Below are 20,930 nucleotides of genomic sequence, written 5' to 3'. Positions count from 1 at the left end.
ATGTGTTAAGCTGGCCATACACTAGCCGAAATATCGTTCAAACTCATTTTAGAAAAATGAAAAATCGGCCGTGAGAGCAGACGATCGTGCCATCATGTAATGACCGAATCTCAAATGACAAATCGTTCAATGGACATAAATGAATCAGTTTTTCGTTCAGTTTGTCACATATGTCTAGTGCAAACAGTTCGGGCGAGAAACACATTAACCTTTCAAATTTATCGTTCGTTCGGCAGAATTTTCCAAACTGTTCCTTTGATTTTTCGGCTCTGAAAAATTAAAACCGATTTTCTATTTGTGCCCATTAACTGGACGAAAAAAGGAACGAATGGACCAAATGACAGGTTTTCGAACAATTTTTTGGCTAGTGTATGGCCAGCATTACTGTATACTCTGTGTGCTGCTTTCACCAAGCAATATGCTGTTTTTTACTTCCTGTTTTGCAGGAAGAAGAAAAAAAAAAAAAAATAGTACGTTGCTGCTATCAGAAGAGAGCCCTGTGTTTATTTACCTACACAGGGCTATCTTTGGTAATGTCCAGAGCCGATTGTTAGATGCCAGTGACCAATCAGCCCCGGAACCCGTACCCGAACCAAAAGCAGCACAGCCAGAGCGGCGAGGGTGCGCGGACGCACTCCCTACCCCGGCGCGCAGATCACATACTAGGTATGTGATCCATCGCAGAGCGGCCTCCCTGCTACAGTATATCTACGGTGGTCAGTCCGCAAGTGGTTAAGTTACCGACACCCCAAAAACAGTTTGCAAAACACAGTGCAATTTGCAGAATCTGATCGCATTGGTGTGAATACCCATGCGATCCGACTCAGGTGAGGCCAAACAAAGGGTCCTGCATTGGTTTGGTGCGAATGCGGTGCAATATAAGCCATACAACCCAATGGCTCAAATCGAATCCCAGAGACACTGTATGTAATTTGCACAGGAATGTGTTGAGATTCCTGTGCGAATTACATGCGGTGTACCGCTCCACATCATTGTAAACCCAGGCTTATATTCATTTTAATGCAGACCCCAATACATCAATTACAGTGGCCCTATATGCACTGCAGCACTTAAGTGCTGAAAAATCAGGTTGGTAACTGGCCCACAGTTTTCATAACATTAGCATAAAATGGGCCGAATGATGTATGCTTTCCCCATAGGTGTCAATGAACTCAGAATAGGCTCATCACATGACCTCTGGCTTTAAGCTTGACAAAAAGAAGTAAAGTGAGAACTTCCAAACTGCAATCTTGTTTGACCGGTTTCCGCCCGCCCGCCGCAGTTTAATTGCGGCAGACTGGCTCTCCTGCGTGAACCAACGTAGCTCTACGTCGGTCGCGCGCGGGTCTCGTGCCCTCCGTCCCCTCGATGGTCTGATTCGGTTCAGAACAGATCAGCCATCGGGTCCAGGCCAATGATTTTTGGCCTGGAACTGGTGATCAGTCCTGACCAATGGTAGACTGTCCTGTACCTGTGTTTTGTAAACACAGGCACAGGAAATTGAGCTCTCTCCCCTCGTGGAGCCCTTTTCGATTCCAGCTTCAGAGAAGAAAGCATCTAACTGTGAGTACACAATCAGTATACTGACACCATTACACATAGGCACACATTTAACCCCTTGATCACCCCCCCAGTTAACCCTTTCACTCCCTGTCATAGTGCACACTATATACAGTATATATCTTTTTTACTGATTAATGTAATAGTGTGACTTATGACTTCATATAGTGTTAGTGACCATTAGTTTCTGTCCCAAATAGGCTTAGGATACCCGCCAACACCCCCAATAAAGATTTAACCCCCTGATCACCCTCAGTTAACCCCTTCATTTCCCTGTCACAGTGTCACTTTTTATAGTGTACAGATCTTTTTTCTGATCACTATATTAATGTCACAGATGGCGTCAGTTAGCGTTAACGCTAGTTAGCGTCAATCTAGGACAGTGTCAGGCCTGATCTCTGCTAGCACTAGCAGTTTTTTTTTTTTCGTAGCGATTCAAACAGTTCTCGACAACCAGGTTCTTTTTTACCTGTGAGTTACACTAGGTACCTGTAAATTTATTGGCCAAAATGTCAAACGAAAGGTACACTAGTGAAGAGGCCTACACAATACTAAGCATGACTGATGAGAGCGATGGGAAAGCCTCACAGTCAGAATCAGGCTCGGTATTCAAACCTGTAGACAGCAGCGGCACCCTGACAGATAGCTCTGATGACGGAATAGTCATCCTTGCTAAGGTCAGGCGTACCTGACCCCGTTCTTCTGTTGCTGAGGTGCAGCAATAGCAGGGTTCTCGTATGCAGCAGAGTGTCAGTACTAGTGCCGCTCAACATTCTAGTGAACCAGCAAGCACCAGTACATCCTGGTCATAGTCAAACCAGCACTGTAGTAACACTTGGTGACGTGGAGAGTCCCATAAGTGCAGTTCAAGCTGGTGCGGTGGCTAGCACAAGTAGTGTCCCACAGCCACCAAGAATTCGAAGACAAACCCGTAGAGCCCATAGTGTCCTTTCCGATGCACTGGCAAATCCTATTTGGGAGCCCACACTTCTACAGCGCCCGTACTTCCCCCATTCACTGGCCAACCCAGAATTCAGGTGAAACAGCCAATTTTACTTCCCTTGACTTTTACAAGCTGTTTTTCACGGAAGATCTGTACAGATCTATTGTGGACCAAAGCAATTTATATGCTGATCAAGTATTCACCGGAAATCCAAATTTGACCCTTGCGAGAGAATTTGCATTGAAACGTATCACTGTATCCAATGATGATTCTTGTTGGGCAGTGGAGGAAACCTAGCCAATAGCACAGCAGGGTTTATGACTGTCCCAGTGGGCGGGGTTTGCCACAATGCACCCTGGAATTGGGAATAAATCTGTGGGGAGCATGTGACAGAGGGTCTTTTGGTGGGTTCATCAATCCCAGGAGGGGGTTAAACTGGGCTGCAAGGGCCATAGAGATGATTGAAGCCATTCTAGTCTCCAATCAGCTCTATGGTCAGCTGATGGAACCACCGGCTGCAGACTCGGGTTACCCAGTGGGACAGGAGAGCCAGAGAAAACCGTGGATGCCAGCGGGAGGGGGGGGGAGTCCCCTCCCACTAAGTGTAAATGCAGTCTAGCGGCAAATTATCCGCTAGGATCACTTTTACATGTTAGCTGACCGCTGGTTGACCGCTATGTGGATAAGGAAATCTCTGCAAAAAAATGTGTGGTATGCCCACAATTAGACCTCCCAACATCCACCCACTTCTAATTATGGTTAAAAAGCCCTACTTTCCGAAAATAGGTCATTTGGGGAGATTTTGTGCTATCTTGCCAATTCATGGCCTCCGAATCTGTGATAGGCAGTGAGGAGTAAAATCAACAATTTACGCCCTTAGAAAGCCTGAAGGCAGTGATTGGTTTTCGGGGTCCTATACGCAGCTAGACTGCCCAAGTATTTTGGGGTGTATAAAGATTTTATTTTGTAAAAATTATTCTTGCGCTGTCGTGGGAACGCTCTATGTTTTTCTACCCCTGATGCTGCTCGTACGGTAACTGGTACCTACAACAGTTTAGTTAAGCAATCCTGGGGGGAGTACTGCGCTTCAAGGGTGGTAGATGTGTCGTAAAATAAACTCTTAAATATTCAATAAATATATGCTGATAAATATGTGTACTGATATAAAATATATAACAATCAATTAATAATCAATAATCAATAAGATTTAAAATATAAATAAAAATATCAATAGATGATGTGCAAACTTGATTAAAAAATTAAATGTGTCCCGTGATTCATATGTGACAAATCTTGTATCTTAAATAAATATAAAGTGCAATAATATTCCTTATGAATAAATAATAAGGTGCTTAGAGTTCAAAACATTGTGGGATTGTGCAATAATACCAATATATTAAAAAAGAAAAGCGCACACATGCAAAAGAAATTTCTACCAAATTTGAAGACAATCCATAAATAAAAATGGGGATTTGGTCCCACCATATGGCCATATAGTGCTCAAGCCCACCACTACGTCAAAGTACCCCATTATCAGTGGGTCCTACACTATCCATGAAAAAGAGATGGATCCAGCCTTTCTAACCCTTGGAGACAACACTCCTTGCTGGGAAAGATGTGCAAATGCACTACAGGGGACTCCTCCTATATCCACTTGATAGTGGACACTGATAGAGTACAGGTGTGTGTGGGGGGTGGGATGGGTTGCTCAACCTCGGTAGTCTGGTCAGACCGAATACATAATAAACAAGCAAAAATTTGGGGGAGCATACCCATGTATTTCTAAAGCTGGTGCAGCTATGAACCAAAAGACATGTATATTAAAATACTAAAATACCAATATAATATCTATTAATCTCAGTGCAAATAATAGTGATTCTTCCAAGTGCAGGTGCCAATAAATAACTTATAGTGTCATCATTCCACTTTCACATAATATATCAGAATAAATCAATCAACAATAGAGAAAGGTGCTTCAGTGTCCCAATAAATGTGACAATGTCCCAATCTTCTACTCCTGTGGGTTATAAGAGATTTCTTCAACCTTGTGATTAATAGTGCTCTTCAGTGCCAGCCACTTCTAGGTGTGCTAACCGCTCACCTTAATGCTGTGAATAATACGCTTTTTGTATCATAAGCCGGTCTATTTTTCACTCCTGTCACAGCTCAGCCTAGTGCGGGGATGTCAGTGCTCCTTTCGCCTTTCCGGGGTACCTCAGATCCTTGTACACCGGTATCACCTTTCCTCTCCCCCTTATCTCAAAATAATGGGGCCATCATGGTGTAGTATTTGAAACATTTATTTCTCAAAAAGCATAGTAACTTACAGTTCAAAATAACTCTCTGCTGCCTGTCTATGTGCCGCAGGACTTGCCTCTGTGTCCTGTAACGTCACTTACGGTAGTGTGCTTCTGTGTATGCCCTACGCGTTACGTCACGTTACCACGTGACTTTTTCAGGGGAACATTTTTTTTTGGCATTTTTCAAACACCTGTTACAAAAAAGTTAAATATTCAATGGGCTTCACATGCCTCTCAGGAAATTCCTTGGAATTTCTACTTTCCAAAAAAGCTTTTTTCCCTCAATAAACTTGAGTTGATGTGCATTTACATGTGTCACACTAATTTTCCAAAAAATTGTGATGAAAAATGTAAAACTTCAAAACACTCACCATCTCTCTTACTAAATACCTTGGACTGTCGACTTTACAAAAAGGGGTCATGTGTGGGGTATTTGTACTGTCCTGACATTTTTGGGTCTCAAGAAATGAGAGTACATCAGGATTGATCAATTTTCATATATACTGTATATACCATAGTTTGTGGACTCTATAACTGTCCTATAGAATAAATAATATACACTAATTTGGGTTATTGTCACCAAAGAAATGTAGCAGCATACATTTTGGCCTAAATTTATGAAGAACGATTATATATTTGCAAAATTTTATAACAGAAACAAAGAAAAAACATGTTTTTTTCAAAATTTTTGGTCTTTTTCATTTATTTAGCAAAAAAAAACCAAAAAAAAAAAAACCTGTGGTGATTAAATACCACTGAAAGAAAGCTCTATTTGTGTGAAATGTGCAATTGTCATTCAAAATGTGACAGTGCTAAAAGCTGAAAATTAGCCTGGACAAGAAGGGGTGAAAGTGCCCAGAATTGAAGTGGTTAATCACCACAGTTTTTTTTTTTTCCATATAAATGAAAAATATATTGAATATTTTGAACAATAAGCATGTTTTTCCTTGGTTTTTGCAACTAAATAACCTTTCCTCATAAAGTTAGGTCAACGTGTATTCTGCTACATTTTTTTGGTAAAAAATAACCCAAATCAGTGTATATTTATTAGTCTGTGTGAAAGGTTTAGAGTCTACAAACTATGGTACATATCTTTAAAAATCAAGTATATATTTACAATTTTCTTTTTTACATTCTGTCACCGGTGCAATACAGCGTCATCATATAACTGGCGTTCAGGGACACTGACTTCACTATTCTGTCTGTAGCACCCTCCTAGATAGGTGCTAGGAAAACTATAGTTGTAGCCCTGTCTGCTTATCACGAGGGCCTGATCTGTTAGCATCTGTCACATGCCTCCAGGTGTGATCTGTTGAGTCTGGGGAGTCTCCCCACTGTATCCAATGAGGGATCTTTTTGGGCAGTGGAGGAAACCTAGCCAATAGCACACCAGGGTTTATGACTGTCCCAGTGGGCGGGGTTTGCCGCAATGCACCCTGAGATTGGGAATAAATCTGTGGGGAGCATGTGACAGAGGGTCTTTTGGCGGGATCATCAGTCCCAGGAGGAGGTGACCGCTGTCTCTGTAAAGTGTGAAGTTGATCCAAGCAGTCATCCTAGGGACCGGAGGTTGACCTGGGCTGCAAGGGATTCAGAGTTGCTGAACAAGTGAAGCTGCTGGGCAGAAATCTTCGGGAAAAACAGTATCCTGAGTACTCAAGAACTGACCAGGGGTCTGCCTAATAGAGGGGACCACTCCAGATAGGTCAAAGGGGATCCAGGAGCCAGCTAGCTAGGAGTGCACAGTAAAGAGGGTGCCAAGTAGTTAAACCCTGAAGTTGGAAAGTAAAAGGGGGAGCCAGGAAAGGCCCCCTTGAAGTGTTCAGCAATACAGTTTGCTCTAATGTCAGCTACCTCAGGAAGGAGTGTCATGGGGAGCTTAAAGGGACTTTTCCTACAGTCAGAAGTGAAGTTCTAGTGTCTGGCCTTGCTGAGGCTAGCATCAGTCAGCGTTAACCAGCATCAGTCAGCATTAACCAGCATCAGTCAATGTTACCTAGCGTCAGAGGAGCGCTAACAAAACGCTAAGTAGCATTATTCAGTGTCCCTGCCTAATTGTGCATAGTTTAGTTGTTGGAGTATCCCACTTCTCCCATCCAAGTTCTCAAATAAACCCTAAAAACCAAAGAAACTGGACTGGTTCTTGTCTAAGGTGCTCACACTTGAAAACATGTCTGAAGGTACTGTTGTTGCTAGCGGTAACCCAGGGGGACCCATACTCAGCCGCTACCATGGGAGTAGGGCTACATGTCATAGGACACAGGGAGTGACAGATTGCGCAGCAGTGCGTCCCCTGGGGCACACGCGAGGCGCATTTTGGGGAGGACATCACATGAGTGGTTAAATACCACCAAAAGACAGCTCAGAAATCTAAAAATTGGCCTGGGCAGGAAGGGGGTGAAGGTGCCCGGTATTGAAGTAGTTAATAAGGAACCTATTTTCCTGGCCATGGCTAGTGTATAATGAGTAAAGAATATTAAAAAATACATCACAGCTCCTAATGACCTTTTGTCGATGTGACAACTCTCTCAAATGATGACCATCCCTCGTGTTATTTGCTACTTTCTTCATTCAGTGTTTCTTGCCTGGGGACGTACAGACCTTGCCAAAAATTAGTATTTCTATGAAACATTGGCTGCATGTTGGGGTCGTTGTCCTGCTGCAGAATACATTTGTGTCCAATCACACTCCTCCCTGATTGTATGGCATGATAGATAAGTATCCACCTGTATTTCTCAGCATTAGGTACACCATTGATCCTGACCGTATCCCCAACTCCATATGCAGAAATACAGCCCCGAACTTGGAAGGAACCTCCACTATGCTTCACTGCTGCCTGCAAACACCTATTATTGTACCGCTCTCTAGCCCTTCAGCAAACAAACTGCCTCCTGCTACAGCCAAACATTTAAAATTTTGACCTTATCCAGACCACCTACTGTCATTTTTCCGCACCCCAGTTTATATGTTTTTGTGCATAGGAAGTGGAAACACAGCTAAGTACGAAAACATACAAAATCATCCAGTGCCCAGAGTGAAGATGTCAAACTGTACCGCTCCCCCTCCATGTGGAGTATAGGGGGCTGGCCTAATAGCAATTTTCCTGCATTTATGGTGACGTCAGAAGGAAAAATGTCTCTGCATCCATGTTGTCACTGGAAGGAAAAATGTCCCTGCATCTGTATTGTCACTGGAATGAAAAATGTCCCTGCATCTGTGTTGTCACTGGAAGGAAAAATGCCCCTCTGCCAGCAGTGTCACTAAGAAGGACTGTTTTGGTGGTGGTATGAAAGGAGAAGGGGAGCTGGGAGGGCAGGGGCTCTGTGGGGTGTTTTTTCCTACCTGCCACGTGATGCCATTGTGAGAAAGGATTTTTCAAAACACTGGGAACTCTAGGATCGCCCACATCACACATCAATTGTTTCTTCTGAGCATGATGGTGATCCTAGGGAATTTTCTAATGGTTATAAGAACTCTCCTGAGTTTCCCTCATCTGTTTTCACTGGGCCTAAGGAGGAGCCTTTATCCTCAGAACAGAACCAAGAACCTCTTTAATTTGCAGATTTGGAGCTACAGAGATTACGTACGTTTTGCCACTAAAAAATTAAAGGATGGGTAAAAAGTTGACCCAGATGAGAAGGTTGCCCAGCCATATTCATCATTCAATGGGACCTATTATAGCAGGTCTCACAATGGGTATAGAAAAAACACTGAGCAACTGGGGGTGCCTAAACCTTACCGAAAGCTAGTATTAGATTTGGCCAAAGGGTACACTGGGCACATGAACAATATAATAAATGTTTGCTTTTGGGATAAAAAGTATAAAAATGATTATACAATTTGTTGCAAAGTTATTTAAAAATTAAATAAAAGCATTCCTCTTTTTATTTTAAATATGTCTAAGGTGACACTGAAAAATAAACAAAAATTAGAATAAAACAATAGAAAAGAAATTAAGGGAGGAATCACACTGTTTACTGTGTGTATGGTAACACCTACTTGTAGATATGAATGGGCCCCTATAGTTTCCCTTTAGTTTCATATTCACTTTTACACTAAACTGCAGCACATAGATGTGAACCCAGCCATCTTCATTCAGCAATATTTTTGTTTGTACGATGGGGTGCTCACCAAACCTGTTGAAAGGCAGATAAATTGTTAGAAAAAGACAACAAATACCCCAATTCACTATATTATCATAACAAAATAAAAAAGCTCATAGGGTCTTTTGTGCATCATCCTTCCTGTGCTCTATAGGTTTACATGTATTCATCTGTCATCTCCCCAATGACTAGTTCTAACAGAATATATGGTTCAGTGTCACCACAAAATTTCTGATTGAATGAAAGCATTAGTTAATCATGATAGAGTGTAAAATAGACAATAGGAATCTCGAATGATTCCACAGTCAAGTTACTATACTGATTCTTTATCAGAATTGGGAGCTCCATAATGCAGACGTGAGGAAGCACATTAGATAGTGGACACCAGATACAGAATGTATTGTATGTAGCAGTAAGAAGATCACAAAAGAATGTATGTGTGACAAGCCTAACCAGGGCAGGGGCTTTTGGAAGAAACTGCAGGTTAGCTTCTTGCCTACTGACTATGCACCCTGGCACCTGAGGAAGCTACAGGAAGTCAAGGAAGCCATGATGGTCTCAGCCAACTTGAAACTCAGTGAGAAGATGGATGTGAAAATAAAGCTGGTTAATGAGATTTGGACAGCCCCGGGTCTTCTTGAATAAGGGTTTTAGACTGTCTGGGGGATGTGGATCCCCTGATTGATCAGGCCTGTTCAGGTGCTAGCTGTTGATTAGCTTACCATCATATGACATCCTGGACTTTAAGTGGAGATACCTGAATGATGCCTGATAGTCCCTGGTCATCTCTATTTGACCCTCGGAGGCCAGAAGCGACGTCATGACGTCACTTCCGGGGCTGGCAGATGTAAACACTGGCATTGTTTTTGCTGGAAAGCCTGAGATCAATTTTTTTTAAATCTCAGGCTTTTCAGCATAGAGGAGAGGTGTGAGGACTTATAGACCCCAGATCTCTCCGTAAAGAGAACCTGTCATGCCCTATTTCTATTGTAAAAGGAAAAAAGTAATCAAAAAATAAAAAAATTAAGGGAAAGTGTAAAAAAATAAAAATAAAATAAACAAAAAAAAATATTTTTTTTAACCACTTGCCGATCGCCGCAAGTACATATACTGCGGCTGTGTAATGGAAATAATAACCGCACTAATGGAAATTATAGAAAGCTGCAACTTCAAGTGTGACCACACCCCAGTGAAACAAATTGTAAATCAAGTCACGCTAAAACAATAGGAATGAAACAAATAAAGTCCATATAAAGTCCATAAATATAAATGGTGCAATCCGTGATTCTTAAACCAAGCTCCTCATGGATATATGCTTACCAGAAAGGTAAAAATGAATGCAGGTTCTTTAAGCCAGAATCTTATCCACTTGATGGAAGACAGGAACCAGAAGACTCGTGATAGAAATGTGATCGTTGGGTCATGAAAAATTATGAAGAAAGAAGCGCAATAGCGTAAAACCCAACAAAATATGACACAATGTGACTAATTAACACCCAATGTGGTTTTCAGTGATTGAAACAGAAAAAGTGCTCAAAAATTGTGAAAAAGGTGTAACCACCACCAGTCTTTTTCACTGCTTGCAAAACGGGAAAAATGGGCGAACACAAAAAAAAGGAGGAAATGAAGATCTCATATAGAAAGACACCTTAAGGTACTCCTTACCAAAGCAAAAATGGCAATCACATGAACACCCAAATAACAGTGCTATCCTTCACCAGATAAATTTGCCTCTTACCAAACAGAAGTAGTAAAACGCTTGCAGGTAAGTCAAACTCCAAAGGTGAAAGCACTTGTATCTAGAACATCTTAGTAAGGCAGGTTCCAACCCAGATATCGTGCCGGGTGCAAGCTGGGTGAACTCACGGGCTGTGTGCTCTTCCCATGGGGTATAGAACGTCTCGGAACAAATGGACCCAACTTGCCATACGACAAAAGGGTCAAATGGGCTCATACAATGTCCTGCGGATCTTCAAACTAAAGCTGCAGTTGCGGATGTTCAAGTTTGCGGTCAGAGGATCAAATGAGATGAAACCCCTCTAAATATCCAGGAACATTGAGCAGTGAGTGAAAGATACACAGATCAAACATTCATTGGCATGGTCCTGGCTGTATAAGGCAAAGTACTGACGCGTTTCATCAAAAATTACTTTATCAAAGGTAAATGCCAACAGGTCGTCCGTGACAGCGGGAGAAAGGCAGGCGGCTAGTGTAAACAAGCCGCCTGTCATTCTCCCCTGTGTAGAAACAGTGATCATACGGTTCTACTATGTAGGACCGTTGATCTTTGTTCCTACACTTCAAGCCACAGCCAATCACAGTTAGAATCATGCCCCTAGGGACACACACAGCCCCTCCCTCTCAAATAAAGTTAACCCCTTCACTGTATTTTTACAGTAACAGTGCATATGTATAGCACTGATTACTGCAGTAATGTCACTGGTAACCCCAAAAGTGTCAAAAATGTCAGTCAAGGGTCCGATCTGTCCGCCCCAATGTCGCAGTACCGCAAAAAAAAATCGCAGATTGCCGCCATTACGCGTTAAAAAAAACAACAAAAATGACAAAAATCTTTCCCTTTGTTAGTAAACGCGATAACTTTTGCGCAAACCAATCAAAATACGCTTTTTGCGATTTTTTTTTTTACCAAACATATGTAGCATAAAACAAATTGGCCGAAAATGTTAAAAATTTTTGATTTTTACATTTTTTTGGGGGGAATTTCATATAAAAAAATGTGAAAAATATTGTTATTTTTGCAAAATTGACACTCTTTTTTTGTTTATAGCGCATGATCAAAAAATCGCACAGGTGATCAAATAACACCAAAAGAAAGCTCTGTTTGTGGGAAAAAAAGGACGTCAAATTCGTTTAGCTACAGCGTCGCACGACCGCGCAATTGTCCGTTAAAGTCACGCAGTGCCGAATCGCAAAATACCCCCTGGTCAGGAAGGGGGTAAAATCTTCTGCGGCATAAGTGGTTAAAGCGCCCCCCATCCCTGTGTGCTCGCACACAGAAACGAACGCAGAGAAAGATTGCGCCCACATATGTAAATGGCGTTCAAATACCACACATGTGAAGTATCAGTGCAAACATTGGAGAGAGGGCAATAATTCTAGCCCAAGACCTCCTCTGTAACTCTAAACTGGTAACCTGTGTAGCACCCTTTTTAGGTAGGTGCTAGGCAAATTATAAAGGAGGCCCTGTCTGCTTATCAGAGGAGTATAATTGTTCAGCTAGGCTGTCATGTGTTCCAGGAGTGTCTGTTGAGCTTGGGGAGTCTCCCCACTGTGTACAATGAGGGCTCTTATTGGACAGTGGAGGAAACATGGTCAATAGCACACCAGGGCTTGTATCTATCCCAGAGGGCAGAATCTGCCCCATTGCATCCTGGGAGGGGGTATACGTCTGAGGGGAGCATGTGACAGGGTGTCTTTGGCGGGAAGCATAGTCCCAGGAAGAGGGTGACAGCTGTCACTCCTCCTGTCATTGCTAGTAAAGGTGTCCTCGGCAGTCGGCCTGAAGGACAGAAGGTTGAGCTGAGCTGAGCTGCAGAAAGGGATCCAGTGTGCTGTGGACCGTGTGGAGCTGCTGGGCAGGATTTTTCGGGAAAGCAGTGTTGTGAGTACTGGAAACTACCCAGGGGTTTGCCTAGGATAGGGGACCACTCCAGGAGGTCTGAGGGATCCAGAGCCAGGTAACCTGTAGAGAAGGCTTAAAAAGGGGGCGCCAGTGTCTGAGCCTTGAAGATAAGTGTAAGAAAGGGGGCGCCAGTGCGGGCCCTGAAGTGTTACAGCAGTGCAGCAGATCAACAAGTAGCTACCTCAGCCAGGAAGGCTAAAGGGAGCAGTACAGAGGACTTTGTGCCACAAAGGAGTGTCAGAAGTCAGCTCAGAGTTAACCGACAGCAAGTCAGCATTACCCAGTGCCAACCGGCGTTGACCGGCATACAGTCAGAGTCAAGTCAGCGTCAATAGGCATTTTTCAGTTGTCCCATTTAAATTGTGCATAGTTGAGCCAGAGGAGTGTCCCACTCATCCCTTCTCCCATCCAAGTTCTCAATAAACCTAAAACACCCAAAGATAATGGACTGTTTCGTGTCTCAGTACTCACACTTGGAGTATCAGAGTGGAGTTAGTGTTGGCAGTGTGGCTATCTGCTGCTGTGGGCAGAGAAAAGTGAATGCCGGCCCAAGTAGATGTGTGTATCTTGGGAGTCTGGATTCACTCAAGAGGTGACCGGTGCAGAGTCCAGGTTCCTCCGCGGAGGCAGGAGGGGCATGATTTGTGTGGTGATGAAGCTGGAGGCCATGCAAGCTGACAGTGGGCCAGCATTATCAGTGAGAGGGACTCGGTCACTGGGGTCTCTGGGGAGAGGGTGCATGCCTGTTCAACCGGCTAGGAAGTGGCAAGAGGATGCACCGATACCTACCACAGCAGCAGTAAGGTCTGCTCCTGTTCCCATTCCCCAACAAACATGGCCTGCGGCCATCAAGGCCTCACCTACCAGCACTAGTGGTGAGGAGGAAGTTGGAATTGTCAATGTGGGTCCCCCCTCGTTCCAGTATAAGTACAGATCTATTGAGGAGGGGATCGATGATTGGGGATCCACTGATGAGGCGGAATGGGATTGGGGTTCTGAAGCTGGGAGCAGCTCACCAGGTCCTGAAGTCATCACTATTCCTGATAAGGAAACCAAAGAGGCCATAGAAAGAGGAGAGTTAGCTCAAAAACTGGGGTTCTGTGAGGCTTACACTAAGAGAATCCCAGATTTGCCTCCATCTGTAAACTACGCCCGGGCTTGGGACCAAAACGAGGCATATGACACTTTGATTATGAGGAAAGAGACCCCTTTTTCTTTGCTAGGGAGAGGCAATAGGAAGACCCTCCCCCGATATCTAGAATGCAGAGGTGGATGCAACGCAAGGTGGCGATGAAGTATGGATATGATTATCCATATGCTCCTAGGGAGGTCATGCTACTCATTGAGAAACAAAGGGACTTCTGGTGTGATGAAGCAATTTGGAACTTCCTCTTCGTCCCCAAACCTTTTAGTGACTCACCCAGGGCTGGCCTTAAAGAAAAATTTGATGCAGTAAAAACCCAATGGTTTTATGGGCGGTCCATCTACATTGAAAGAGTGGAGGTACGCTGTCCAGACGGATCGTGCCAGGCCTGGTCCATCTGAGTGCGGGTCAGTCAGGGCGCCCTTGTCAAGGTCCCCCACCCAGAATACTACATCTAAACAGATTTCCTTTTTTTATTGCAAGACTATGTATTCAAGGCTGGCTAGCCATCATATGGAAAAAAGAAATATAATGCTGAATTATCCAAGTTGTTTTTCAGTTGAAATACTTGTGCTGTTCCACAGACCCATTGGGCCATCGGGCCAGGGTCCTACAAAGATACTTTTTACCTTATAGATACCTTGGACCAACGGGCAAGGATCTCTAGGAAATATTGTTCAAGAGATTGCAGAGTTTTTTTTTTTTCGAGGAAAGAAAACGGGTGGCCGTCACAGTGTTGGGCAGTGCATCCAAGAAGCCTGGAAAGTGGTGTTCTGAAAAACCCCTTTACGTTTCCCTGACTCAGCAGGGCTGCAGGCCACTCAGACTTCAGTGATTTGCCCTGTTTCCTAAGGAGAAGTGTTCTGAGTGACAGCAGGAAGATGCTGTGTCTAACTTCCCAATGGACTCTGTATAGGTAGTCACTGATAGGGCACAGATTCCCCAGGTTAGGGGAGAATTGGATCCGGCGTGTCAAGCACTGAATAGCAGAGGGGTCAGGGAATGGATTTAGAAGGTCGCCCCTGCTGAGAGGACCTTCTCACTCAACTGCTCAGATTGTTAATCTTGTCATTTCTATATGTATGCAGTATGGCTGTTCTCTCTACAGGTGGGCTCACAGTAGAGACAGATAGTCAGGAGATGTATGTTTGCTTAAAATCCCCACCAAGCGGATTTGTTTTGTGGGGGGTGCATCCATTTATGCACCTAAAACAGTTTGTATGTTTGTATAGCATACAGATGTCTATATATTTTTTTCACGTAAATTATTTTTACATTTGTTTTTCCCTTTTCCCCTTTTCCAAGTTTGTGGGATACTCCTGAATTTTTGGCAGATCTTTATGTAGGAGGTGGCTGCCTCAGAGCCAATGGGGACATGGCTCATATTTGGTGGAGGGTGGATGTAGCACCCTTTTTAAGTAGGTGCTAGGCAAATTTTAAAGGAGGCCCTGTCTGCTTATCAGAGGGGTCTAATTGTTCAGCTAGGCTGTCATGTGTTCCAAGTGTGTCTGTTGAGCTTGGGGAGTCTCCCCACTGTGTCCAATGAGGGCCCTTATTGGACAGTGGAGGAAACCTGGCCAATAGCACACCAGGGCTTGTGTCTATCTCAGAGGGCAGAATCTGCCGCAATGCATCCTGGGAGGGGGTATAAGTCAGAGGGGAGCATGTGACATGGTGTCTTTGGCGGGAAGCAGAGTCCCAGGAGGAGGGTGAGGGCTGTCTCTCCCCCTGTCAACGCTAGTGAAGGTGTCCTCAGCAGTCAGCCTGAAGGACAGAAGGTTGAGCTGAGCTGCAGAAAGGGATCCAGTGTGCTGTGGACCGTGTGGAGCTGCTGGACAGGAGTTTTCGGGAAAACAGTGTCGTGAGTACTGGAAACTACCCAGAGGTCTGCCTAGGATAGGGGACCACTCCAGGAGGTCTGAGGGATCCAGAGCCAGCTAACCTGTAGAGAAGGCTTAGAAAAGGGGTGCCAGTGTCTGAGCCTTGAAGATAAGTGTAAGAAAGGGGGCGCCGGTGCGGGCCCTGAAGTGTTACAGCAGTGCAGCAGATCAACAAGTAGCTACCTCAGCCAGGAGGGCTAAAGGGAGCAGTACAGAAGACTTTGTGCCACAAAGGAATGTCAGAAGTCGGCTCAAAGTTAAGAGCAAGTCAGCATTACCCAGTGCCAACCGGCTTTGACCGGCATCCAGCCAGCGTCAAGTCAGCGTCAATAGGCATTTTTCAGTTGTCTCATTCAAATTGTGCAAAGTTGAGCCAGAGGAGTGTCCCACTCATCCCTTCTCCCATCCAAGTTCTCAATAAACCTAAAAAACCCACAGATACAGGACTGATTCCTGTCTCAGTACTCACACTTGGAGGACATGCTTAAATGTGCTGTTGTTACTAGCGGTAACCCTGGCAGACCCACATCCAGCAAAACGGCTGGGAATCCTGCTACACCTGTATTTTCAAAACGTCGACTATGGAGATTTTTAAGTATCCTAGTTTGTCACCAAGCATACGCAATTGTAAAGCAAAAGGTGTAACTTCATCTTTCACATAAAAAAAAAACTTGGGTAAATATTATTTGTTTTTTATTATGAAAGTGTTTTTCTTTTTAAACGCGTTGAAAAATTGCTACGCAAATCCCATGTGACATAAAAAATTCCAATGACCGCCATTTTATTCCCTACGGTCTCTGCTAAAAATGTATATAATATTAGGGGGTTCTAAGTCATTTTCTAGCAAAAAAGAAAACACTGATTATTACATATATGAGAGAAATGTCAGAATTGGCCCGGTTGCCAAGTGGTTATGCTAGCTGTATTGTTAGAGGTACTTATGATATTACTGTTAAAAATTTGCATTGTTTAGGACAATGTGATCAAGCTCTTATATGATTTTGTGTGGTATGTATTCTGGGAGAATTTACAATACGGTCAGTTCCAGTTTGAAGATAAGATAGTATTGTCTAGTTCTTGGGTGCAATTCTCAGCTATAATACCTGTTTCCTGGTTTTAGAGTTAAGGAAGTGAAGATACCCAGGTTGGGTGCCAGGTAGTCCATCACATTATGCTTAAATTATTCTCTTCTTTAAAAAACTTTGTGAATGGGGAGTTCACCAATTGTTTTCAGGCAGTTTTTGTGATTAATATATATATATACACATCTTAATTTCTGCTGTTTTCAACAGATTCATTAGAGAGTGGATTTGAACATCCCTGTACCACAGAAAGGTCATATAAGCTCAAATAAGCTCTCAGCCCATGTTCCTTTACCACTTATTGGTGCACCAGTAAGACACCAGAGCCTATCAGACATATTGGTGTTTTAAAGGGGCTCTGTTTTTTTTCTCATGAAGCCCCTTTTCCACTCCTGAAGGGCATACAGGGGTGGTATTGGCATGACAAAAGCCCAGCATATCCGTAGCTCTTTAATCACAGTAGTATCAGACCATGTGCTGGATTGTAATAGCTACTAGATTAGAGAACAGACTGATGAATCACATGGAATGAATTTTAAGTGATTTCGTCATCTCTGTTGTGAATGAAGTGGATTTTTAATTGCTCACCCATCTCTACGAAGGAAGTATGAGCTGTTTTATGTATATCAACATCTGTTATATATGAGACCATTAAACAAAGGATAAACAGTCATATAGGTGTACACGTATGCAACAGATCTGGAGCTACAGATGTCCAATGAAAAACTACAAATCAGATTACTTCTTTCTGTTTGGTTGTTTTTAGGCTCCTTTCAGTTACATGCCATGATTGTATAATGAATAGCACCTGTAATTTAATTAATTCTTGAGTTACATGGTTTAGTAACTACTGCAGAGATGTAAATATATTGTTTTATCGTCGTCATGGGTAAAATAGGGGGCTGTTGGTCATAGCTGTAATAATGTGAATGTTGCTGTCACCACTGCTGTCCAAGGCAAACTTTTATTGGCATGGCCAGTGCTGTATAGACACCAGTCATAACATTCATACAGTAATGACATTGAATGACATATAGAAACCAATGCTCATCCTCTGGGCTTGTGCCACACCTAGTGATGATCAAATCAGGAAAATATAAAGTTTGCAAGATTCTATAAAATGGGCATTTTTTCAGGCGTTTTACAGGCGTTTTTATGGGCGTTTTTACAGGCATTTTTGTGCAGGTGTTTTTAGGTTGACTAGTGACCAATGGAAAATAATAAAAACGCCTGTAATCTGCCCAAATAGAAGCTCATACATTTTTTGAGCGTTGGGCGTTTTGCTTAAAACATCAAAATGCTCAGATGTGAACAGGGGCCATTGAAATGAATAGGATTTGTCTTGTTGGGCGTTTCTTGAGCTGATCCTAGAACAGAAAAACGCCCCAAAAACGCCCCAAAACGCCTACATGTGAACGTAGCCTAAAGGTAGTATTGCAGCAAATAACTGTAGTGTGGCCCTTCCTTGATGTTTTTTATTTTTATTTTTTATTTATTTACCAAATATGCACTTGCATAATAACCTTAAGTCTCCATTCACACTACCGCGACTTGTCAGGCGACATGTCAGCCTGACAAGTCACAGTCCATGCAGTGCTACAGGACCCGTTCTAATAGGAGCGACACAAGTCGCTCCGACTTAGAAAAAGGGTCCTGTACTACTTCGGAGTGACCTCAAAGCGACTTTCATAGACATTCATCATATGAAGTCCGTGCAAGTCGCGCCAAAGTCGCGGTGCACGGGACTTCACAGGTCGCCCCCGAAGTCGTGCAGAAGTCGTGCCGCTGCAGTGTGAATGCGGTCTTATGGCTTTTTAACCTGAATAAACTAACATTTTAAAGTATCAGTTTACCAATGTAAAACAGAAACTTTTTGAAGTATATGTAAACTTTAACAATGATGGTCTCTTATATACCATCAAATCTAAAAGAGTTTAGCAATTAGTGTGGAAATGTGTGTTCAGAGCTACACCTACTACACATCTCAATACTAGATAATAGATTATGCATATATCCAAAATAAGTGCACATCCACACTTACAAAGAACAACAATAATGTATAAATTAAAATAAACCAAACACCATGAATGAAAGTGCAAACACTAGTGTCCAGTAATTAAAATAGTTAACACAATGAACGTTTTCTAAATGAAAAGTCCATAAATCAAAAAAAAAAAAAAAAGAAAAGTCCATAAATTCAAATATGCAAGATAAAGAAATCTTCAACCTTCCACCAGTGATGCACCTTAGAATGAATAGATAACCACATTGTGCCCTCTGCCACAGAAACTTAAGAGCCTTTTAGCAGATGATATTTATCCCTTATAGAAAAGGAATCAAAACAGCGTGTTATCTACAAGCCACTTCAGAAGCTCAGCAGCATCCAGTGACCCACTGCCCTCTGTGGGGTCCAATCCCCTCCAAGGAATCAACATCCCGGGCAAGACATCCTCATACAATTAAAAAGGAACAGATGCCCACATAGTGTAAAACCACTAAGGCTCCATTCGCACTCGGCATTTGCGATCCCAAAATGCTGTGCAAAAATGACAAATCGCACAACGGTTGTTCAGGTGCCATTCATTTTCAATGGCACCTAAATGTGGGTGTGATTTTTGCCAAGTCTCTGCCACGATTGTCAAATGATAAATCATGCTGCAACGGCGGCAAACTGCAATGCGCAAAGCTGTCACCCAAAAGAAGTTACTGCTCCTTTTTGGTTCGAGAAGCTTCGCGCGTTGCGACTTTGCCTTTTTATAATTGCAATTTATCGTGTGACAATTATGGCAGAATCGTGGCAAAACCGCACCCGTGTTTGTACTGTAATGCAATACAATTCAGCATATGAAAATATATTAAATAACTCTCATAAAGGTTTGATGGGGCCATAAAGAGTAATCTACACTATAAAATTGGTGATGTAATTATTATTATTATTTTTATTATTATCATACAGGATTTATATAGCACTAACTGTTTGTGCATGTTTACAACATGTGGGCAGACAGTTACAGTGCAGTTACAATTCAATTCAATACAGAACAAATCAGAGGGTTCTGCTCATTAAAGTTTACAATCCAAAAGCATACTTTTCTATTTTGCATTGTTTAATGGTGGTTTGCGTTTTGCATTGTTTAATGGTGGTTTTCTGTTATTCACAATATTTTTATGCTAGGAAACTGGTATTTTTAAGCACTCATTTATCTAAAATTACAACCTTTATTCATGAGCACAGTCCTAGGCATCCAATGAACTTGCACCTAGCCTAGGTTATGCTTGTGAGAACATTTCTCCAACATGCTTTTAAATGACTAAACAGAATTCTACAGTGTTTTTGTCTTTGCGTGAAGATTTTAGTGTAAATAAAACAAGGTCGATTCATCTGCCTACACAACAGGAAAACATATATTATGGAATCGATTTTACTCAATAAACAGCATGTTGTTTGTTAGCATCAAAAGAAGGACTGTTGCAAGATTTAGCTGCAAATAATTTGTTTCCATGTGCAATTCTTTAAATACTAACAAACTATAGCCAAGTGTCTGGTGATTAATATATCAGTGAGGCAATAGGTCTCATTAATAGAAAAAAGGATGAAGAAAAGTGATACTCTTGTGTTTATAAACCAATGAATGCTTTTTTCATTTTTCTTCTGCAGACTAGAGAATAATGTAGTAGTCAAGTTTTTCCTTAGCTGTGTTTTTTTTTAAAAAAATGTTATGTTATTTGAGAAGAAGCTGTACATTTTCTTTCGTGTACATAATTTTTACTATTGTATTTAGTTAAATTATTGTCTTCATTATATACTTGTTTTATTCCTTGAAAGCCCCCCAAAAACGCATTTTAAAGACAAAGCTATAATTTGTATATCTAGAATATAGTCTAGAAGTCCTTAAACTTTTCAAATAATTGGTCAGTTTACTGTCAATGGGCCTGGCTGTGCCCATTGGGGTAAAACGTGCCCTGTGTCAGAGGACAGTGGGAGCAAAAAATGCCCATGCATCAGCGGTTAGGTGGAATAAACAAATACCCCTGTGTTGGTGGGTAGTAGGAAAAAAATGACCCCTGTGTTGATGGTCAGTGCGAGCAAAAAATACCTCTGTGTTGGTAGTCAGTGGAAAGCCCATCATTAGTGTTCAGTGGTGCTTACCATTGTTCAGCTCCATATCGCAGTCCACTCCTTGGGATAATGCTACAACTAGAACTATGCAAGCACTGTCAGGCTGCAGAACACTAAACCTGAAAGTGCCTAAGGTAGATTGCCAGGCGCAGGGA

The 20,930-nt window shown here is 42.4% G+C and overlaps 1 protein-coding gene across 1 annotated transcript in view; it reads left to right on the top strand.

Moving 5' to 3' along the window:
• The window catches only part of CFTR (CF transmembrane conductance regulator), a 228,376-nt gene that overhangs the window by 184,125 nt on the left and 23,321 nt on the right, over positions 1-20,930 (top strand). The window lies entirely within an intron of this gene.

Source organism: Pelophylax lessonae, assembly GCF_965119305.1.
Source record: "Pelophylax lessonae genome assembly, chromosome: 4".
NCBI classification, from domain to species: domain Eukaryota; kingdom Metazoa; phylum Chordata; class Amphibia; order Anura; family Ranidae; genus Pelophylax; species Pelophylax lessonae.
The sequence above is the reverse complement of the archived record's forward strand: the minus strand, read 5'-3'. Positions and strand labels throughout refer to the sequence as shown.